Source organism: Syngnathus acus, chromosome 17 (genome assembly GCF_901709675.1).
Source record: "Syngnathus acus chromosome 17, fSynAcu1.2, whole genome shotgun sequence".
NCBI lineage: Eukaryota > Metazoa > Chordata > Actinopteri > Syngnathiformes > Syngnathidae > Syngnathus > Syngnathus acus.
In genome coordinates, this window is record NC_051102.1 from 966,430 (window position 1) to 991,369 (window position 24,940).

At 44.6% G+C, this 24,940-nt stretch overlaps 1 long non-coding RNA gene across 1 annotated transcript; it reads right to left on the reverse strand.

Annotated features, from left to right (window-relative positions):
- Positions 1-7,874: 7,874 nt before the first annotated feature.
- On the reverse strand, positions 7,875-16,621 carry LOC119137024. Its single transcript, XR_005100840.1, has 3 exons — positions 16,611-16,621; positions 14,186-14,202; positions 7,875-7,974 (listed from the first exon to the last, which is right to left on the reverse strand). It is a non-coding gene; the product is annotated as an uncharacterized LOC119137024 (long non-coding RNA).
- Positions 16,622-24,940: the final 8,319 nt, after the last annotated feature.

Genomic DNA, 24,940 nt, shown 5'->3' on the forward strand with positions numbered 1-24,940 from the left:
CTCCAGGGACTCCAAGAGGGGTGGGTACTCTGAACTGCCGTTTGGTGCATAGACACAAACAACAGTCAGGACACGTCACCCCACCCGAAGGCGGAGGGAGGCTACCCTCTCGTTCACCGGGGTGAACCCCAATGTGCAGGCGCCCAGCCGGGGGGCAATAAGTATGCCCACACCTGCTCGACACCTATCACCGTGGGCAACTCCAGAGCGGAAGAGAGTCCAGCCCCTCTCGAGAGGGCTTGTACCAGAGCCCAAACTCTGTGTGGAGGCAAGTCTGACTATGTCTAGTCGGAACTTATCTGCCTCACACACCAGCTCGGGCTCCTTTCCAGCAGAGAAGTGACATTCCATGTCCCAAGAGCCAGCTTCTGCAGCCGGGGATCGGACCGCGAAGGTCCCCGCCTTTGGCCGCCGCCCAGCTCACTTTGCACCCGACCCCTTTGGCCCCTCCTACAGGTGGTGAGTCCATGGGAAGGGGGACCCACGTTTTCTTTTCGGGCTGTGCCACCAGGCGCTCGCCTTCGAGCCCCGCCTCCAGGCCTGGCTCCAGAGGGGGGCCCCGGTGACCCGCGTCCGGGAGAGGGAAAACTAGGCCCATATATTTTACTCGTCATAAGGGGTCTTCTGATCCTATAAGGTTGAGAATTACAAATAGATTTGTGCCACTGTCAAGGGTATACCTTCCTGGTGACCAAATGATTTCTTTGACCAACTCATTAGTAAGTCTAATCACTTACGGCTAATGGGAAATTTGGATACTGGCTCCCATTGTCATTACCTAGTAAAGAGACTCAGGATGCGTGATAATGAGCCAATGCATTGATAACCTGACTACTTTTGTTCAAGTAATGATTGCACACTTTCTGTAAAGCCTGTAAACTTAGAGAGAGAGAGAGAGAGAGAGAGAGAGAGAGAGAGAGAGAGAGAGAGAGAGAGAGAGAGAGAGAGAGAGAGAGAGAGAGAGAGAGAGAGAGAGAGAGAGAGAGAGAGAGAGAGAGAGAGAGAGAGAGAGAGAGAGAGAGAGAGAGAGAGATAGATAGATAGATAGATAGATAGATAGATAGATAGATAGATAGATAGATAGATAGATAGATAGATAGATAGATAGATAGATAGATAGATAGATAGATAGATAGATAGATAGATAGATAATGGGAAATTTGGATACTGGCTCCCAATAGTCATTACCTAGTAAAGAGACTCAGGATCAGGGCCGGTTCTAGGAATGCACATAAGAGAGGGGGCAGTCAGAAATGTGAAGGGGGCATGTTCTTTTTTTTTTTTTTTTTTTTACACATTTTTAACACTGTTAGTGTTTTCTTCACGGCAGTTGTTAGCTGTGTGTCCAGATCTCAACCTGGAGAAGTGGATTGCACTCTGTCAGGCCTCTACACTAAGACCTGTCCAGCTTGGGTGTCCCACCTGAAGATTAAAGCTTCTGCTGGTATTGCTCTTAGGGTCACTGAGGCACGCAAACCCCCTGACCACAATAAGGTGGCAATCTCTCAGGGGGGGGAACATATAATATGAATGTTATATTAACTATTATTTGAGTTGTCGTTAATCATTAGTTATATCACGGGTCATTACGACGAGTTTGGTGAAGTTTTTACTGCTTCTTCCAACTCCTATCGCGCTGACTGTAACTTGACACTCTCTGGCTGCGTCTTGCCTCATTTGCATACTCACAGTGATTGGATGTTTACGGAGGGGCGCGGAGTCCTGACAGCAGGCTGTGTGAGGGAGGACACACACTGCACCGACATGAGAGAAGAGAGGGGGCTGATTAACGTGTGTTTCTATCAGTGGATTTTTCACTTCTAAAAGTTTGATTCGAGGGGGCAGGACATCTGTTTGAGGGGGCGTTGCCCCCTCTTGCCCCTGCGTAGAGCCGGCACTGCTCAGGATGCGTGATAATGAGCCAATGCATTGATAACCTGACTACTTTTGTTCAAGTAATGATTGCACACTTTCTGTAAAGCCTGTAAACTTCAATTATATATATACTATATATATACACGTATACGTATATACGTATATATATATATATATATATATATATATATATACACGTATATATATATATATACTAGATAGATAGATAGATAGATAGGTAGATAGGTAGATAGGTAGATAGATAGATAGATAGATAGATAGATAGATAGATAGATAGATAGATAGATAGATAGATAGATAGATAGATAGATAGATAGATAGATAGATAGATAGACAGATAGATAGATAGATAGATAGGTAGATAGGTAGATAGGTAGATAGGTAGATAGATAGATAGATAGATCGATAGATAGATAGATAGATAGATATAAACACCTATAGGGGGGGTAGAGATATATAGATACATATACACACATGTATGTATGTATATATATATATATATATACATATATATATATATTATATATTTATATAAAAAAAGCAGTAGCCATCGAGTCCAGTTTTAGTGAGCATTCGCTATTCCTCTCTGTGAGGGCGTGAACAGAGCGTTGTGCGAGTTATGAATGGTGTGTGAAATTGGAAGTAAATAATAGCAGTGTACATGCCATACCTTTGCTCTGTAACTCTGTAGAGTAGAGGTTGCATGCCCATCGCACTGAAATATGGCGCTGTCAGATCGAGGCACATATAGCAGCGCTGAGAAGGACACTGTGACCCAGGCAGGGAGTCGAGTGGGGTGGGGTTGCTATTGCAACATCATTGAGCACACACTTTGATTAGGTACACCGGTATGATGGATATAAATATAATTAATTAATTATCATTTTTCCATGCCTTAGCACTATGAATTGCCCATATATGAATTGCACTTTATAAATGAGCTTGACCTTGCCAAAACATTAGATCACACCGCCAACTTAATTAACGACAGCAATATTGATAATTGTGCATGCTACTTGAGAAATTAAAAATAGATTTCTAATTCAATTAGGTTCCACAATCAAGATCTTAAATGAGCACATTTGATCTCCCCAGCTTTGCCTTTTTTCCAAGTTGTTCGACACAGAGATGCCCTGGAAAGCATTTCAATCGAGCCTTAAGTGGACCACCAAAAGTGTTCTTATTTCCTTTGACTAATCAATATAATGATTTAATCCAGGCATTGAACAGCTGGTGGCACGTCCAAGCTGGCATTGAACAGCTGGTGGGACGTCCAAGCTGTCTGTATGAAAATTAATCAACACTGAGGGTCCAATTAGTCAATAATGACCGTCCGTGTGTGTGTGTGTGTGTGTGTGTGTGTGTGTGTGTGTGTGTGTGTGTGTGTGTGTGTGTGTGTGTGTGTGTGTGTGTGTGTGTGTGTGTGTGTGTGTGTGTGTGTGTGTGTGTGTGTGTGCGTCTTTACGTGCAAAATGTGTATGAGTACATGCGAGTGCAGGGGAGGCAACAGTAGCAGGGGCCCCTTGTGGCGAGGCGATAACAGCAATGAATGGCCCCGCCAAGCACCTAATGAAGCATCAACAACTGACTGAGGCAGGACACTCTTGCTCCCGTTTTCATTTTTCATCCCCGGGAAGAGGGACCGGACTGAACATAAAAGGTTACACAGAAGCACGGAAAGCGGCACTGAGGACATCAGCTCAACAGAAGCATTGGAGAGGCAGTAAAAATGTGGCATCTCATTTATTACGTTTGTTAGCAAGCCACGTTTGCTGAATCGGCAGAATTCGCCATGACTGTTCACCTGTGGCATTAGTAGATGGAAGATTGGAGGTTATTGAAACACAGCGTATGGATACCATTCAATTAATGAAGGCAGCTTCTGCCAGACTCATCCCAAGTGATTAATTGGCGAGGAAAAATTTATTTCCCTCAGTGTTTTACCTTGGATGAGTGCTTGAACTGCTGCATATTGTCACGAGCACCAGAGACAGCTCTGACATGCAATAGAAGAACTTTTCTGACACTTTGGAAAAAAAAGTGTGGGACCCAAAGTTCCAGAGGATGTAGCATCAGAATCCAACCTACATTTTCTATATACACAATAATTGAGATTTTATGACATGACTTATGACGTCACTCGACTTGAAATTTGGTCGTGTTCTACTTAATATTTTTTTCCACACAGTAAGTCAGGATGTGCTCGAGAACTGAAGATTTTGACTTGAGACCTACTTGCCACTTGCAGGCCTCACAATTGATGGTATGAGAGTTTATCTCATAAAAAATAGTAAATACTCATTTTTAATAGCTAATTTCCAAGATCCAGTTTGTTGCTGTGTTTTCTTTGTCCTTTTCAACCCAGTGGTACACTTAACTCAGAGAAAGCCTATAGGCAGCCTACAAATCTAATGATTTTTGTTGCTCAATCATAAAAATAACCAAAGAAAAATAATAAGGTCGTAAGGAAGTAATGTAAATAATCAGTCAATTCAGCAATGCGTGAGATTGGGGGCCTCCTAGTGGCAGTAGCTCTCTGAACATCTGTTTAATTGCCTCATAGAATTATGTTCCTGATGGGAAACTATTGCCATAATACGATATAATTATGCAGTTGGAAAATGGAGAGAAAAAATAACTAAATTGTCTCTGATCATCATGGTCTCTGCAACTGAAAATCAAATTAAAAAACACAAATAAACTCTCAACTCACATATGAAAATACTAAGGGACAATCTTTCCAAGCCCAAATAAAGTGATGACATCAGTGCAATTTGATTGGATAGTTAATAATAATAATAATAATAATAATAATAATAATATAATATTTTTATTTATAAGGCGCCTTCAAGGCACTCAGGTCGCCGTACAGACATAAAATAGTATAAAACATGACCGGAGACAGCGGCAGCAAGTCACGCCAGCGTTTCACCTCGCATCCGGTAGACACAATTACAACATATTATCGGGATAAAATAAAACGTGACCTACTTATACACTATGTACAAAAAGCTGCGTTAGCTTAGCTCAGGCGCGGCGAGTTGCGTGTTTTTTTCCGTGTTTTTTTTCCGTCGGGAGTATCATTTTCGTGAATCGTGTAGATCCGTTGAGAAAATTGTTTTTATATGGGGGGAGGGCAGCTGGCAGCAGTATTGCGACAACAGCCGCCTTATTTTCGGCAGCATTTTGGCGCTACTTTCGTCATATCATTTGCCTACTCATTTGCCTACTCATTTGCCTAATTAGCAAAGGTTTTAGCCAGCATGGCGAAGGTTTTAGAGAAAAAAGACGAGGATCGTGCCAGGGAAAGAGACAAGTCGAACAGGATCAGGAACTGCTTCAGATGGGCTCGAGAGCAGCGTCATTTACAACTCGGAACACAAAGACGCTCTTAAAGCAATGCGACAGTGAGCGCCCGGCGCGCTGCGGTTGCGGGATCGGAACCAAATTAAGCTCCCTGCGCACTGAGGTCCACTAAATTTGGAAAGTACATCATGACTTTAAAAAATATTCTCTAAATTTCAGCGACGGCTCTGTCACAATAATGCGATCAGCGCGGTGCAGTTGCGCGGTCGGCGACGCGCTACGTTTGCGCGTTCGGCGGTGCGCTGCAGTTGCGCGATCGGACTAAATTAAGCTCCCTGCGCACATAGTTCCACTTGAATTTTGGAAAGAACATCAGGAGTTTACAAATATTCTCTAAATTTCAGCGACGGCTCTGTCACAATAATGCAACCAGTGCGGTGCAGTTGCGCGGTCGGCGACGCGCTACGGTTGCCGCGTTCGGCGGTGCGCTGCAGTTGCGCGATTGGACAAGAATGCGCAAATGAAAAAATGCTTTAAAAAGGATTCGATCGGATTAAAAAAATTTCCATGTAATGGGAAAAATAGATTCGGAATTCGACCGATTCGCTTCTCGAACCGCCTTCTGGAACAGATTGTGGTCGAAAACTGTAATGACTATTATATTCACCTTGGTAGCCCACCAAGCAGGAATATTTTTTTAACAAAACTGTTGAAATTGAGTGATGAAATTAATGGTTTTGGGGTTGCTATACTGCCAAAATCCAGGAGTTTCCAGGGAGCTTTTCCCCCTGAGCCCTCTCCAGGTGTCGCCCCTGGCCCCCTGCGGCCCCCAATGGGGGCCTGTGGGCCCTGCAAACCCCCAATGGGGGCCTGTGGCCCCTGGCCCTCTGCGGCCCCCATGGGGGGGCCTGCGGCCCCTGGCCCCCTGCGGCAAGGGGGGGGGGCACAGGCTCCCCCAATGGGGGGCCTTTCGGACCCCCCAGTGGGGCATGCGGCCCCCAGACCCTGGCTACTTTTCAGTGTTTTTTTTCATTTGCCGTTCTCATCCCTGCATCATGGGAAGCCGCGTGTTGGGGCACAGGAAGCACTCAAACTTGCCCGTCTTGAGAGCGTCGTTAACCAGGCTAGCCGGGATGCGTTGGCGGGGGCTGCTACCAGGCAGTGGGCTGGTAGTGGAGGTTGTTGCTATTGCTGGCAGCCAAAAGATGCAGAGAGTGTCCAAAAAGTAGCAAAAACCACACTAAAATACAAACTTTAAAATTGATAAAAAATTTTTTTTAAAAAGTTAAGAAAGAAAACGATTAAAACTAAGCTAACTCTGGTGGAGAAGCGGCGAACATTCAATAATGCCATGATGTCACATATTTTGTATTAGAGAAAAACTTATTAGGGAAAAAGCATCTTTTTCACCCCTAGGGGTGCGAGAATGCTTCCTAGGGGGTGCGAGGATACCCTGGGGGAAATTTACAATTTTTCGGGGATAATGGTCGGGTAACCGAAAAATGTGAAAAATTCTGGAAATCAAGAAGTCATTGTGTTAATTGGCATTAGGTATAATGCTAATTAAGCCTTATAGCTGTAAAGTAAACCAATTATTATTATAATAATTATTTAGGGTTAGGGTTAGGGGTGCGAGAACTGGTTGGTGAATTGAATGGGGTGCGAACAAGGAAAAAGATTAAGAACCACTGCTCTAAAGCAAGCTGTGATTATAAGAGATGTTTAAAATGTGTATTTGGCAAGATGTATACTTCAATATTTATATACCGCACGCCCCCTTTTCTTGTCTTCCGGGTTAGAGCAACGCTGGCGTCTGGATTGTTGACTGCCGCTTCTACCCCGAACCGTGTCCGCTATTTGTTTGTCCCTTGTCTGTTTTGTGTTTCCCGTTTTAAGTGCGGCCGTTTTTTTTTCCCTTTATTTCTCTCGCCTTTTCACCTGCCCACCGCGTATCTCTGGAGCTTTGCTCGCACTTCTCTGAGCCCACTCCCTCTGACTACGAGCTACGCTAACCAGCTAGCCAACCCACCACCGGACCCTCCTACCTCCCGGCTCTGAGCCTGAAGCTGCTTGCTCTTGGCTCGGCAAACGGCTTCAATCCAACTTTCTTGCCACTTGGCCGGCGTCCTCGGGGGGAGCACCCGCTCGCTGCGAGCTCGCCGGTCGTAGCTCGGCTGTGTGCCGCCATGACACACTGGGGCGTGCCGTTTGCACGGGTACAGTCGGGATTGACCAACACCACCACCCACTCCACCAACATCGCGACACGGTCCACTGCTGCTTCCATACATTTCACTGCCTACCAACTTCTAGCTAACCAGCTACTAGCCATTTCTACCATTTTATCTGGATTATTCCCAGCTGCTGTCACGTCTCATCTCCTCCATGAATTATCACTTCTGCTACTCCGGGCTTCCATTCCACCAACTTCTTGTCCATTTGTCTACACTGCTGCTGATCTTCATCATCTCAACAATAATCAACGTCTCCCTGCTCCTGCTGCCTCAGCTGCCAGCAAGGCTGGGATCCTCCGCCGTCGCCGCTACATCCACCGTAGCTCCGGACTATCTTTTAACCGACATTTCCCTGATGGCTCACCCATCCCCTCTTTCTGGACTACCTCTTGCCCCCCCGTCACCTCCACCTCCCGTACTGTCAACTTCAACAATCTCCGCTGGCGTCAGGATTGTTGACTGCCGCATCTACCCCGAACCGTGTCCGCTATTTGTTTGTCCCCTATCTGTTTTGTGTTTCCCGTTTTAAGTGTGCCCGCTATTTGTTTGTCCCCTATCTGTTTTGTGTTTCCCGTTTTAAGTGTGCCCGTTTTTTCTTTTCTTTTTCTCGCCTTTTCACCTGCCCACCGACCACCAATAACTTGCATCTGCTCCTTCTCTGTGAAACATGGCAACAGCCCCTGGACTATTTTACTCTCAACCAAGCCACTCCGTCTAACTACAGCTACATCGCCAAACCCCGCCTCTCTGGGCGAGGAGGTGGTATTGCTGTCCTTCATAAGCGGTCCCTAACCATCACTGAATTGGACCTCAACCTCCCATCTAGTTCATCCTTCGAATATCTCGCTTTTTCCCTCCCCAACTCTACTACTGCTGTTCTTGTCTACCGCCCCCCAAAGTCACATCCGTCTTTTCTTTCTGAACTCTCTGAACTCCTCACCATCGTATCCTCAGTCTCCTATCGCCTCCTACTCATCGGTGACTTCAACATCCACATCGACCAGCCAACTGCTCCATTGACGTCTGACTTCATCTCCCTTCTGGACTGCTTTCATCTCACCCAGCACATCAACTTCCCCACCCACACCAAAGGCCACATCCTGGATATAGTATGCTCCTCCTTTCCACTCACATCCAACCCCCGTCCTCTCACCTTTCCACTGTCAGATCATCTCTGCATCCTCTTCTCCGCCCCTCTACCCTCGCCTCATAATTCCATAAAACGCACCATCTCCTACCGCAACATCAAGACTGTAAATCCAATCTCGCTTTGCCAGCTCTTATCCTCTGCCCTTCCCTCCGACCCCACTTCTTACTCCCCTGATGACCTTGCCACCACGCTCAACAACATCCTTTCTGACTCCCTTGATTCCCTAGCCCTCTGGAAAACCTCCTCTGTTACATTCACTAACCTGCCCCTTGGTACACCCGGAACTCCGCTCCATGAAACAAACTGGCCGTCAACTCGAACGCCTCTACAAAGAACCCGCCTCACCGTCCATGCCGAAACCTTAAACAACACATCTCCTCCTATCGTGATGCTCTTCTTGCTGCCAAATCTGCTTACTTCTCATCTCTCATTAATAACACCAACCGGAACCCCCGCATACTGTTCTCCACCGTCAACAAATTGCTCCAGCCACCGGTCACCAAGCCACCCTCCTCACCCGCCCTCTGTAACTCCTTCCTTGTCAACTTTAACAATAAAATCGCCCAAATCAACAGTTTCTGACCGACACCATCGATAACTCCTCCTCCCTCCCCTCCTGCCCCCTTTCCTGACCTCCCGCCCTTCCCCTCTCTCACTGCCTTCTCCCTTGTCGACTCCTCCACTATCTTAGACATCATTACCGCATCCAAGACAACCACCTGCTCTCTTGACCCTCTTCCAACGACCTTAACTAAGGCCTGCCTCCCTGTCCTCCTCCCCCACCTCACCTCCCTTTTTAATCAGTCTCTATCCCTTGGCCACTTTCCCACTGTCTATAAATTTGCAGCCATCACCCCCATCCTCAAAAAGCCCACCTTGGACCCACTCAACCTCTCCAGCTATCGTCCCATCTCCAACCTTTCATTCCTTTCCAAAACCCTTGAACGCATTGTCTCCGCCCAACTCCACACCCATCTCCAGTCCAACAGCCTCTATGAACCCTTCCAGTCCGGATTCCGCCCACTTCACAGCACCGAAACAGCTCTAGTTAAAGTCACCAACGATCTCCTCATTTCTGCAGACTCTGGTGCCCTCAACATCCTACTACTACTTGACCTTAGCGCAGCCTTTGACACTGTGAACCATTCCATCCTCCTCCAAAGGCTGCGCCAACTAGGTGTTGAGGGCACTGCACTCAACTGGCTCACCTCCTATCTCACCAACAGAAACCAGTTCATCTCTCTCTCCGGTCACACATTAGACTTAGACTTAGACTTAGACAAACTTTATTGTCATTTTGTCAACACTAGGTGTACACAAAACGAAATTTCGTTGCATACGGCTTTCAACAATGTAGTGGTATTGCGGCTGGTTAAAAAGTGACATTCTATATAAAAATATGAAATAAGATAAGTATAAAGTACAAGTGCAGCAGTGATAAAGTATGTAAACAGTGCAGGAGACAAAAGCAGTATTTACAAGTGTGCAGAGGAATGCTACGTTTGAATGTTCAACAGTCTGACGACAGCAGGGAAAAAAACTATTGCAGAACCTGGTGGACCTGCAGCGGATGCTGCGAAACCTCTTCCCAGAGGGCAACAGGGAGAACAGTCCATGGTGGGGGTGTGATGGGTCACTGATAATATTACGGGCTCGGGACACGCAGCGCTGGGATGACAAGTCCTGAATGGAGGGAAGAGGAGCCCCCGATGATCCTCTCTGCTGTCTTCACCACTCTCCTCAGGTTCTTCCAATCGGAGGCGCTGCAACCTCCACACCACACCGAGAGACAGCTTGTCAGAATGCTCTCTATGGTGCTTCGGTAGAACGTCCTCATGATGGGTGGGGCAGGTGGGCTCTCCTCATCCTCCGCAGGAAGTACAAGCGCTTCTGTGCCCTCTTGACCAGTGTTGTGGTGTTCACAGTCCAGGTGAGGTCGTCTGTGATGTGGACTCCCAGGAATTTAGTGCTGCTGACCACCTCCACAGCTGAGCTGTTGATGATCAGTGGAGCGTGGTGAGGCTGGTTCTTCCTGAAGTCGACGATGATCTCCTTCGTCTTCTCCACATTCAGGATCAGGCTGTTTTCTCTGCACCAGCCCACCAACTGCTCCACCTCCTCTCTGTAGTCCAGGTCGTTGTTGTCCCTGATGAGGCCCACCACCGTTGTGTCGTCTGCAAACTTCACGATGTGATTGGTGGTGAACCTGGGGGGCGCAGTCGTGTGTCATCAGGGTGAACAGCAGGGGGCTCAGGACGCAGCCCTGAGGGGAGCCTGTGCTGAGGGTGATGACATCTGAGGTGTTCTGTCCGACCCGGACTGACTGAGGTCTGTTGGTGAGGAAGTCTAGCAGCCAGTTTCGAAGGGGGGTGCTGAAGCCCAGGTGTTCCAGTTTTTCCACCAGATGTTGTGGAATGATGGTGTTAAACGCTGAGCTGAAGTCCAGGAACAGCAACCGCACGTGGGTGTTCCTCTCCTCCAGGTGAGCCAGGCTCAGGTGAAGAACGGAGGAGATGGCATCCTCAGTAGAGCGGTTCTGCCGGTAGGCAAACTGGAACGGATCGAATGTTGGGGGGAGTCTGGAGACGATGTGTTCTTTGAGCAGCCTTTCGAAGCACTTCATCATGATGGGAGTCAGTGCCACAGGTCTGTAGTCATTCAATGAGGTGATTTGAGGTTTCTTCGGCACCGGAATGATGGAGGCAGCCTTGAAGCATACTGGCACTTTGGCTTGGTCCAGCGAGATGTTAAAAATGTCTGTGATGACACCAGCCAGCTGGCCTGCACATTCCTTGAACACCCGCCCAGGTATGTTGTCGGGGCCTGGGGCCTTACGTGGGTTGACTCTTCTCAGAGTCTTCCACACGTCGGCTGAGTCAAGGCAGAGGGCCTCCTCTTCCTGGTGGGGAACAGTTTTAACTGCAGGAGTGCTGTTTAGTGCCTCAAAACGCCCAAAGAAGTTATTTAGACCATTTAGGAAGTCCGCATCAACCTCACCCACCGGGGGGGAGGGTAAGTTGTAGTCCGTGATCGCCCGTATGCCTTGCCACATACTCCTGGTGTTATTGCCGTCGTGGAAAAAATCCTGAATTTTTCGACTGTGGCTTCGCTTCGCTAGCCTGATGGCACGGTTCAAGTTGGCTCTCGCTGTCCTCAGTGCCTCCTTGTCGCCAGACTTGAAGGCTGAGTTCCGTGCTCGTAGCGTATGACGTACCTCCTCAGTCATCCAGGGTCGTTGGTTGGCTCGAGTGATGATGTTCCTAGTGGTGCTGACGTTCTCGGAGCATTTGTTGATGTAGGCTGACACAGTGATGGCGTACTCATCAATGTCGATCTGATTGTCATATGTTACTGCTGATTTGAACATGTCCCAGTCAGAGCACTCAAAGCAGTCCTGGAGTGCCTCCATGGCCCCTCAGACCACACCCCTCACCTGCTTCACTGTGGGTTTGCTCTGATCAGCAGGGGCCTGTATGCAGGGATTAGCATAACAGATAGGTGGTCTGAAGAGCCGAGGTGGGGGCGGGGGGCTGCTCTGAATGCATCCTTTATATTGGTGTAAACCAAGTCCAGAGTGTTCTCTCCCCGAGTTGGAAAATCCACGTGTTGGTAAAAATGAGGGAGAATAGTCTTCATGTTAGCCTGGTTGAAGTCCCCAGCAATGATGAAAACACCCTCTGTGTGCGTGGATTGCAGCTCACTGATTGTCCGATAGAGAACACTCATGGCCTCTTTAGTATTAGCGCTAGGAGGCACATACACAGCCGTGATGCTAACAACAGTAAACTCTCTGGGCAGGTAGAAGGGTCTGCAGTTAACAGTCAAAAGCTCGATGTCCGAAGAGCAGAAGCTGGCGACAGATCTAGCATTTTTGCACCAGTTGTTGTTGATGTAGACACACAGCCCACCTCCTCGGGATTTACCGCTTAGCTCGCTGTTTCTGTCAGCGCGGAATGTAGCGAGCCCCTCCAGGCTAACGGCGTTGTCCGGTATTGATGAGTTCAGCCATGTCTCCGTCAGGATGAGAACGCAGCATCCATCCTCTCCCCGGTTACACAAGGGGTCCCCCAAGGCTCAGTTCTTGGCCCCCTCCTATTCATCTGTTACCTCTTTCCCCTTGGTACTGTCATCCGCAAACTCAATCTGGACTTCCACTGCTACGCTGATGACACCCAGATCTATATACGTACCACTCCAACCCGTAACCCTTCCCTCACCCACTTTGAAACCTGCATCTCTACAATAAAAACATGGCTGACTCACAACTTTCTCAAACTCAACAGTGACAAAACAGAGCTCCTCCTCATAGGCACTAAATCCTCCCTTAATAAAACTGGATCCATCACACTCACCATTGACTCCTCAAACATCACTCCCTCCCCTCTGGCACGCAACCTTGGCGTTATTTTTGACCCCACACTGTCCTTCCACCCTCATGTTAGCTCAGTTGTCAAGACCTCCTACTTCCACCTCCGACGCATCGCCAAAATCCGGCACTGCCTCTCTCTCCCTGCCGCTGAATCCCTCATCCACGCCTTCATCTCATCCCGGCTTGACTACTGCAACTCCCTTCTCACTGGAGTCACTGCTCACTCACTCCATAGACTTCAACTAGTCCAAAACTCTGCTGCCCGCCTCCTTACCCACACCCGGTCCCGTGAACACATCACTCCTGTTCTCCACTCTCTTCACTGACTCCCCATTAAGGAGCGTATCATTTTCAAGATACTCCTCCTCACCTTCAAAGCCCTTCACCACCTGGCTCCCACTTACCTATCCGACCTCCTTGTCCCCTACTGCCCCAACCGTCCCCTTCGATCCTCCAATACTTCACGTCTGACAATCCCAAAATCTAAACTAAAATCCTTCGGTGACAGAGCCTTCTCCTGCACATCACCCCGACTCTGGAACTCTCTTCCTCAGTCTGTCTGTGACTCACCCACACTCCCCATATTTAAGTCCCGTCCAGAGGCGTAGCCAGGAATTTTTCCAGTAGGGGTGCACGCCCACAGGAAAAAAAATCGAACATCACCCACGCCGTTCGCTGATTGCTAAAACAACGTCCGGGAGGCAAACGGTGAATGGATAACATCGCGCACATAGAATAGCGCAAGCACATTCGCGCAAGACCGAAAGAAAAAAACGGCATGAAAATGAAGAATCGAAAAAGCTCGATTTGTTTTTTGTTTTTTTTTTCTTTTTCAACCGGGGCGCCCCGGCTTGGCTACGCCTCTGGTCCCGTCTAAAAACGTACCTCTTCTCCCAAGCTCATGACCTCCCCTACCCATAACTGGCTTCCTCTTCTTAATTTTATCCGATTGTTTCTTCCCCGTCCCCCTCCCCTCATGTATGTCTTTGCCTTGTTCCCTGTAAGCGTCTTTGGGTTTTTGAAAAGCGCTATACAAATTTAATGAATTATTATATATTTTTAGAACCAGCGATGTGATTCCGAGAATGGCTTTGGCATTTATAAAATGTGTGAAAAGCACATTTGTGAAGAGATCTCTATTTATGTTTGCTTTCTGCTGATGTCATCACTTGTGCATGCGTGTGTGTGCATGTGTTTGAGCATTCATGTGTGCGTGTGAGAGATATTCACCTTTTTCTTTTTTTATCCTGGCTTGTGACCAGCTGCGGCTAGATATTGATACACTCCAACCTGTCCGTTGGCCTTCTTCAACAAGCTTCCTCTATGCCTCCTTGCTCCCCTTTCTTCATTGTGTTCTTAGCTCCTCCATTCCAAAGCAGAGGCCACATGACATGAGTAACAGCAGGCTATTTCTGCCTAATCGACACATGCTACCGAACCATCAATCAAGCTGCCGACAGCTTTCCGATGTATTTTTTTTCCTCCTCAGCTAGAACTTGCACATGTGCATGAAAGTTTGTATGCACACACAAACAAGGGCAACCCTATGAAGAGGCCATTTTAATGTTCAATACACATTGGACTGTCAATATATATATACGTATATATATATATATATATATATATATATATATATATATATATATATATATATATACACACGGGACTGTCTCAGAAAATTTGAATATTGTGATAAAGTTCTTTATTTTCTGTAATGCAATTAAAAAAACAAAAATGTTTTTGGATTCTGGATTCATTACAAATCAACTGAAATATTGCAAGCCTTTTATTTTAATATTGCTGATTATGGCTTACAGCTTAAGAAAACTCAAACATCCTATCTCAAAACATGAGAATATTTCCTCAGACCAAGTAAAAAAAAAAGTTTTATAAAAGCAAAACAAAATCAAACATTTAAAAATGTCCATTGATGCACTCAGTACTTGGTTGGGAATCCTTTTGCACGGATTACTGCATCAATGCGGCGTGGCATGGAGGCAATCAACATGTGGCGTTGCTGAAGTGTTATGGATGCCCAGGATGCTTCAATAGCGGCCTTTATTTAATTTGCATTCTTGGGTCTGGTGTCTTTCAGCTTCTTCTTCACAATATCCCACAAATTCTCTATAGGGTTCAGGTCAGGGGAATTGGCAGGCCAATCGAGGACAGTAATCCCATGGTCAGTACACCATTTACTGGTGGTTTTGGCACTGTGGGGAGGTGCCAGATCATGCTGGAAAATGAAATCATCATGTCCATAGAGCTTTTCAGCAGACGGAAGCATGTAAGTGCTCTAAAATCTGCATTTACTCTGGACTTGATGAAACACAGTGGACCAACACCAGCAGCTGACATGGCTCCCCAAACCATCGCTGACTGTAGGAACTTCACACTGGATTTCAAGCAACTTGGATTTTGCTCCTCTCCAGCCTTTTCTTCAGACTCTGGGGCCTTGACTTCCAAATGAAATACAAAACTTGCTTTCGTCTGAAAAGAGGACTTTGGACCACTCTGCAACTGTCCAGTGCTTCTTTTCCATAGCCCATGTCAGACGCTTCTTCCGTTGTCTTGAGTTCAGAAGTGGCTTGACCATGGGAATACGGCTATTGCAGCCCATTTCCCGGACAAGTCTGTGAAGAGTGGCTTTTGATACATGGACTCCAGCTTCAGTCCATTGTCTTTGAAGCGCCCCCAAATTCTGGAAGCGACTCTTCTTCACAATGCTGTTAAGGCTGCGGTCATCTCTCTTGGCTGTGCAGCGTTTCCTGCCACATTTCCCCCTTCCAACAGACTTTTTGTGGATGTGCTTTGAAACTGCACTGTGTGAACAGCTTGCTCTTTGAGAAATTTCTTTTTGTGTCTTACCCTCCAGATGGAGGGTGTCAATGATGGTCCTCTGGACAGCAGTCAGATCAGCAGTCTTCCCCATACTTGTGATTTAGTTTAATGAACCAAGCTGAGTGTTTTTCAAGGCTCAGGAAGCCCTTGCAGGTGTTTCGAGTTAATTAGACGATTCAAGTGATTCGTTGAATACCCTACTAGTATACCTATTCATGATATTCTAATATTTTGAGTTTTCTTAAGCTGTATGCCATAATCAGCAATATTAAAATAATAAAAGGCTTGCAATATTTCAGTTGATTTGTAATTAATCCAGAATGTATGACATTTTTGGTTTTTTAATTGTGTTACAGAAAATAAAGAACTTTATCACAATATTCTAATTTTCTGAGACAGTCCTGTATACAACTGCAGCACACCGCCGAACGCGCAACGGTAGCGCGTCGCCGACCGCGCAACTGCACCGCGCTGGTCCCATTATTGTGACAGAGCCGTCACTGAAATGTAGAAAATATTTTTAAAGTCCTGATGTACTTTCCAAAATTTAAGTGGACCTCAGTGCGCAGGGAGCTTAATTTGGTCCGATCGCGCAACCGCAGCGCGCCGGGCGCTCACTGTCGCATTGCTTTAAGAGCGTCTTTGTGTTTTAGGATGGCTTTACTGCTCCCACTTGCTTGCTTTCTTTGGAGGCATGATTAGGGGTTAATACAATCCTCAAAGTAACGAAAATACAATTACGAACTGAGTCAGTCGGCATCCGGGCCGCGCAGTCGAGTTTTCTCGGGTCCTTTCGGCTCATCTCGCGAGGTTCGACCTCCGAATTTTGTTCGACAACCGAAGCAAACAAATCTCGAATTTTTCGTTAGAACTCCGATTTGTTCGAGAACCGGGACGTTCGAATACCGAGGTTTGACTGTACATCTGAAACACATGATTATAACAGTATATTCGAGAGAAAAAGCATGTTATTTTGCCTCATTCAAATCATGCAAAAGCTGTCTATCACATCTTAATATCTGAACACTTCAATATGTAAACTAAAGTGCAATCACGTTTGTAAATGAATGGCTTCTGGTTTTTGAAATGTAAATAAACCAATCTACTGTGATAAAAGAACAAAATTGCAATAACTGCCTTAACATTTAAAATACTGCAATATTATATGGTGTAACACATTTCCAACCCATCTAAAACAGCTGGAGATACTTCAGAAAAAGGTCATACGTGCCATAACATGGTCTGAGTTTAACGCCCCCACTAAAACAATCTTCCACCAACACAATCTTCTGAGGCTTGTTGAACATAACTATTTCCAGAATGCTTGCGTCATGTATCAGACTGTCCATAAACGAAACCATAAACTCTGTCAACTCATCCCAATCTGTACTCCCAGCCACACCCACACCACCAGGAATAGCAATCTAATCATTGGGAAAAAACGGAAACTAAAATCTACAAGCTTTAGTATTGTGTGCAGAGGGCCACAGATTTGGAATGAGCTTGATGAAACACTAAAGATGTTGCAATCCATACCCATCTTCAAGGCAAATCTAAAAAATCAACTCCTATCAATGTATGTTTAATGTGCTGATTATAAATCGCATGAACACCTGTGTCCTGTTGTTAATTTATTAGTTGTTAATTTATTAATTGCAAATGTACTTTACGTCAAATCCAGTGTAACCAGAATACTGAGGCTGTCTATTGCTTGTCGTATGTTTGTTGCGTGTTGTACCTTGTTGTGTTTGTTGTTGTTGTCTATTATATACCTGTATGTTGTCCAAAATGTAAGGATATCTGGCCAATATCTGATACTTACGGGAAACCAGGCCCCCTATTAAAAGCTTTAAATAGCTTGCTTGGGGTGACCTTTCACGCATCCGTAATACTGTTTGTTGTTTCATGTTGTATGTCTTGGATATTGCGTGAATAAACTCAAACTCAAACTCTAACCATCAAAGTGAAATCTAACTGTAACTGTAGTCTTGAAACAAATCTGAAAAAGGAAAAACATTGCAATAAAATAATGCAAACTGGTTTAAACTTGAGTAGCTGAGATCTGTCATGTCAGAAACATCTCACAAACATCCTCTGCCTCGCTGTGCTCAGTGTCACTGTCCTCACATTTTCTGTTATCTCTTCATTTGTTTTCTTCTCTTTTCTTTCTTACCGCTATTTTCTATTTCTCTTCTTCGTGCTACCGCTATTTTTATTTTTATTCTTCGTGACAGGGGTTCACTTTGTCCTGGGGAGTTAAGTTCAGCATTTGCTTTAAAGATATCTGGCGCCATCTAGCGTTGTGAATGGGTATAATATCTAGACATCGAATGTAAGACGACCCCCACTTTTTCAGTCTTATTTCTATGCAAAAAACACCGTCTTATATTTGGGCCAACACAGTATATGGATGAGATCTGAATTCAAACTTGAACAACAGAAACTGGGGAGGAAAATAATTGAATGGGGAGCTCATTACTTGGCTTGCCTGCTCAATTATCTTGCAAAAACCAGCTCAGTGGCCTAGTGGTAGAGTGTCCGCCCTGAGACTGGAAGGTTGTGGGTTCAAACCCCGGCCGGGTCATACCAAAGACTATAAAAATGGGACCCATTGCCTCCCTGCTTGGCACTCATCATTAAGGGTTGGAATTGGGGGGTTAGATCACCAAATGATTCCCGAGCGCGGCACCGCTGCTGCTCACTGCTCCCCTCTCCCCCAGGGGATGGATCAAAATCACACGGGGATGGGTCAAATGCAGAGGACAAATTTCACCACACCCAGATGTGTGTGTGACGATCATTGGGACTTTAACTTTAACTTTAAAAAATCCGTTCTTAAAGAATGAGCATGTAGAGCAGGAATGAATAGGCAGAGCCTCCATTTTTTGGGGTGGTTTAAATTGTGGATAAACCCATGAGGGTGCCCAAAGGCAGAAATGAACTATGAACCACCTGTTGACCCAATGCCAATGCTCATGACTAAGTACACACTCAGCACACAGGAGACTTCACACAGCAGGTTAATTATGTTTTGCCTTCAGGCTGAGAGTCAACCAGCACGGAAAGCTTTCTGCTGCTACTCTTTTGTACAACTTGCTTTTCAAAACACAATCAGTTTGTTTTTTAATGAGCATTTTGTCAGTGCCTTGTTTCACATTAGCACGAGATTGAGATGTGCTTTCAGAATTAGAAAAAAAAAATGCTGGCTTTAACTAATTCTCTCTTCCTAATTTACACAGAAGAAATTGAAACACTGGCTCATGAAGGAGGTACGACTAGGATACGCAAGCTTGTGGGAGCTGTGACAATGTGCGTCCTTGGAGAGTGGGTTTGTCGTGTACACCCTTCTGGGAGTATGTCAGGTAAATTGTGATTAATGGGGCCTTTTAACACTCATACAAAGCCAGTGTGATGATTAGGGATTGGCAGAGAAAATCAAGGTCACTTTTTTTTTTTTACATGTCAAAGGTGAGATAAAGAGAAAATGACTTGTTTATTTGCCATGTTTTCTGTGGATGTTATACATGTGCATCAGTTCTCAATGACAGCTGTTCAAGGTCAGTCCTCAAAAGTTTGAATACGACTTTCTTGGAACCAGAGACAAGTTGCCAACACTATCTTCTTACTTTTTGCAGTATATGTTGAGAGTAAATTCTCTCATCTTGGAATAGATTGAAGTTCAATTTCTGTTCCAGAACGACTGAGCACAAAGCAAAAATTACAAAAGTGCTCAACACCATTAAAAAAAACAAAAAACATTTGGGATTACTGAGTGCACTACTGTGGAAACTGTACTTATACGAAATTTCTAGGAGAAGATTGAGACTTTTTGTTCTACACATGTTCTGGTTGATTTTCATCAGATGTGGAACAAGCGTTATTATATGTGACTCAGCATTTCACTTTGTGTATTTTGGAACACCTTGTTTGCTGCTTGAATAACACCAAAATAGCAAATAATGATCTGATGTCATAACGTCAAAATGTCGGTCCAGGACTCTTCCGCTATGACTAACACGGTATTTCGCTGAAGCCTTTCAAAGCCAATTGTGCTTGTCATCACATGTTTGCATCCCACATTGGAAACAAAATCACAGCTTCCAGACAAACCGGGGTCGGAGTCTTTGTTAGACGCTGCCGCCCCTGCGATGAGATGAGAATCTCATAGATCCTACAAGTGATGGGCACACAGGTGCCAAAAAGAGGTTTGTTGGCCGGATTATCTGAATTGACCTGTTTGGGATCTCTCAGCTGTTTGTTGCCGCTGCTTCACCTGAAAAAAATAAATAACTAAATAAATAAAATAATAATAATAATAGTAATAATAATGATAATAATAAATACCAATATTATTTTAAATAAATAAATAAAATAATATTTGTCGTGAAAGCTATCCCATCAATGTGCTATGCTATGGCACCACAAATACAAAGCTGCAATAAGGAATTATTGTTGTGTGCAGCAGCTGCTGTTTACAAAATAGCAGCATGTCTTTCCAAATAAACATTTATCATTTTAGTGTGTTCCAACAATGGGTTGTTGTTTGTTAGCCAGTGCACTACCCTGATTTCAGTTCGGTGTGAATCTGTTAAATTTAATTTGTCATGCAGTAATCCACCACAGAGGAGATCTCGTAAAAAAATATTGAAATTCGGTGCAAAGGAATACCACAACAATACCACATGCCATTCCACAACATTTAACTTCACAAAGAAACCCTAAATGTTAATGTGAGGTAAAATGATGCAACTTGTCACGACTCGTTCCCGGTCATTTCCTTGTGTCTACAGGACTGTCTCAGAAAATTTGAATATTGTGATAAAGTTCTTTAGTTTCATTTGTAGATCACCAAATGATTCCCGAGCGCGGCGCCGCTGCTGCTCACTGCTCCCCTCTCCCCCAGGGGATGGATTAAAATCACATGGGGATGGGTCAAATGCAGAGGACAAATTTCACCACACCCAGATGTGTGTGTGACGATCATTGGGACTTTAACTTAACTTTAACTTAATGCAATTAAAAAAACAAAAATGTCATACATTCTGGATTCGTTACAAATCAACTGAAATAGTGCAAGCCTTTTATTATTTTAATATTGCTTATTAAATTGCTTACAGCTTAAGAAAACTCAAATATCTTATCTCAAAATATTAGAATATTTCCTCAGACCAAGTAAAAAAAAAAAGATTTATGACAGCAAAACAAAATCAAACATTTGAAAATGTCCATTGATGCACTCAGTACTTAGTTGGGAATCCTTTTGCACGGATTACTGCGGTCATCTCTCTTGGTTGTGCAGCGTTTCCTGCCACATTTCCCCCTTCCAACAGACTTTTTGTGGATGTGCTTTGAAACTGCACTCTGTGAACAGCTTGCTCGTTGAGAAATTTCTTTTTGTGTCTTACCCTCCTGATGGAGGGTGTCAATGATGGTCCTCTGGACAGCAGTCAGATCAGCAGTCTTTCCCATACTTGTGATTTAGTAGTTTACTGAACCAAGCTGAGTGTTTTTCAAGGCTCAGGAAGCCCTTGCAGGTGTTTCGAGTTAATTAGACGATTCAAGTGATTCGTTGAATACCCTACTAGTATACTTATTCATGATATTCTAATATTTTGATTAATATTTTATATGTTGTCATGGTTTCTGTTCGCGTCTCTGAGTACTCACCCCTCCCCTCCTGTGTCTACTCACAATCAATGTGTAATCACTGTCACCTGCCTCTCGTGACCTGTCTTGTATTTAAGTCCTGTCTGCCGCTCACTCCCCTGTCGGATTGTTCTCGTCTTTCTGTTCTTGTCTCCCATCTGTGTCTGCGCCCAGTGTTCCTGTCCTGTTTGTCGGTTTCCCCCCGGTCTTGTCTGGAGGCTCACGGTCAGAATCTGTTCCGGTGTCCGAGTGGACTTCTGTCTGTCTGCTAGCTGGGAGTCTCTATCCCGCCTGTATCTTTGTTTGCCCCCTTCCTTCCCTCAATAAACCCTGGTCCAAGCTGCATTTGCTCATTCGTGACACAACTACATAAATGTTACTTGATCTGGTCAGATTTGACAGAGCTATAAATGACTGAGCATATTAAATGGAACGTGCAAAACGCAGATTCAGCATGAAATGATCGAACGAATATCACTTAAGTTCCTCCAGGTTCTGCATCGCAAAATAACCACGAGAGAACTCCTTTTGTCCCTAAAATGTGGATGGCTAGACTGCAAAATGAGATCATGTGTGACTGATGAACGGTATACAAAGTGAGCTTCACAGTTAATCATATTCATAGAGTGCCACTTTCCCACAGCACTGAACAATCACAGCTGATTATTTTTCCGGGAACAACTTGAGCTGATGATCAGCTCAGCATTGCCATTTTCCTTTTGGCCTCTTACTCAATGCCTCTCACCTGCCGTCCTCACGTGTTCGCTTGGGCTCTGAAAGCCCATCAACGAGATATCAAGATGGACATAAAAGTCATTGTGGCTTGACAAGAAAATAAGAATCATCAATCAAAAGCTTTGGCTACTTACGAAAGATGTCAGACGGACCCGAGGGTCCTGAGCACCCACTCGGACTGTGTTTATTTCTGGACGCTCAACTAGATCATCACATCAGACAGCTGGACACGCATTTCCAGCCAGAGAGGAAAAGTTCTTCCATGACCCTTAACTGTCCTGACCAGCTTGCGGCCCAGTTGTCTCACCGCCATGGGAGATAGTCGAGGAGAAAGTATTCATCATCCATATCACACCATCGGCATCATTCTTCTTGTTCCAGCTGCACACTGACAGAGCTTTGTGTTTTGGTAGCCATCAAGCTCTGGGTTCATGTCACGTGCACGTATGAATGAATATTGGGCTCCTTGTCAACACCTGCGTCGCAGATAAGGCAATGAATATACAATTTTGTCCTACCTGGTACTGTCCTGATTCATGGCAAATGAATGGCTGTCTGCAACTTATTCTCAAGTTCATCCTGTTTCATAAATTACTGTTAGGCTGTTCTTACATAAAAAAGCTAACGGGCAGGAACAAAAAGACATTTACAGTACGTGCCTTTCTACAAATCAATTCAAGGGCAACATCACAAATCAATAATGAAGCAAACGATGCAGTATGTTTGGTTTAGCTATCTGTGAATTAGGCGTGGTCCTATTGGAAGGTCGTTAAAAGGGGAGGACATTTCCTCCAGCATATTTCAAAAGCACATTTATGTGTCAATACTTCATTATGAGAAAATATTAATGCTCGCACTGCAGACATGTGTTGTGTAAGTGATAGAATTGTAAGCGACAAACCGACTTTTATATTCAGCAGGGCGGCCTCCTTTTCCTGATTAAACAGCAATGCCTTCATCGGCGTGCAGAGGCCAACGCACTTCGTAGCAAATATTTTGCAAAAATGTGACCTGCGTGTCGCACGACAAAATTGAAAAAGTGCAGTGAGATGCAGTGTAGCATTGCATTAGAATAGATTACATTCAGTCCATGGCAGTTCAATCAGCCATCTTATTTTGGAGCTTATTATCCCTTCCAAATAAAATTGCATACTGAAATGAAAGCAAATACATAACAAATCTGCTAAGTAGGGAAAAATAGAAGCATCATTTTAGACTATGGCATAAACTAGCATAAATTCACCGTATCACGATTGTCCTGATTATTTCTCCAAGATACTGTTGAGTAATTAGCATTAGTACGCATCATCCAAAGGATGAGGATTTATTCTCACTTTTGGTTGTATCATTAGTGATGCGACAATATCGGAATCTCACTGTCTAATATCTTCACAGTATTAATGTCATGGTAGGGTATTATTGTCGTATTGTAATAATTATGCTCATCCATAATAATATTAGCTTGGGGTGGGGGCGGAAAGCTACATGTGGAAAATAAAGTACCAGGAATGGGAATATGTGTGCGTGTAAAGAAGTTAGAAAAATGCCCCAGTATGGAGGCATAAGTTTTATGAGCTGGAAAAAGAGAAGCTAGTTTGGCCTGTGCAGAAACAAGGAGAAACAAGTCCAGACAACAACAATGTCAACAAAATTCGACTCACTGTGTGCTTGTGTACATAAAGTACAACCAGATATTCTGATAAAGCCACAGAAAAAAGTAAGATTCGACTTTCCTGTCAAGTTGACCATTTTTACATTGCGAGTCAATATTTTTTGGTCGTGCATCTTCTGACTGGTTCATCCATTTGTGGATTTTCAGAACTCCTTATCCTCATTAATTAATTAATTAATTAATCAATCAATCGGGTATGCTGGAACCTATTTTAGCCACCTATTAGATCAGGTGGCTCGATCGATAGAGGTCTTGCGATGTTGTTAAGAGAGTCTTGATGTTGTTTAGAGCTACAGCCAGTCAGTTCAGCCCGTGCTTGAGTAAATATCAGCCGAGCTCCTCCAATGTGATCATCCTGAAAGCGCATACAGCACCATTCATCACTGCCAGGTTGAAGGCCACAAGGCATTATTTAAGAACCACTCGCCCTTCCACACCAATACTCACCACTCAGAACACAAGCCGCAATAGTGTGCGAGAAGAGCGCATGTCACGGTACAAAGGACATTCTTTTTATCTATGCGGGTCAAGGTTTAAGATGAGTAAATTGCATGTCGTTAAGCCATCACAAGATGAAGGTCCACATACCACAAAGAGAAACAATTGATTCTTAAGCCATGCATTCAAGTGTAATTATATAGCAGTTGGGAAGAGAGCAATTTGAAATAACCAAGTCCAATTAATCAACTTATAGGTCAAAAGAGGTGTTGGCGCCTATAAGCTCATTCATGAGGCCTAACAAATAAGATCTTGCCTCCTTTAAAATCTTCATTGTTCTGTTATACTCTGAAAAATAGAGCGAATAGAGATATATGGTTTTCATTAGCTGTTGTGATTGGAGGTAATACATCAAAATAAGTATGGCACTTTGAATAAAGAGAGGACAAAGGTGATATTGTATAATTACAACCATGATTAAATGACTAAGTGGCACTTGTTTGTCTTCTTTGCTGTGTGAGCAGTCAACTGCCTGTCAAGTGGAAAAGCACGCCGGGCATTGCATGTTCACTTATTATCCATTCAACTCTCTACTTCGTCACCACACTAATAATTATCTTTGGTAAATTGGTGAGAAGCGGAGACCAGTGTTGGGA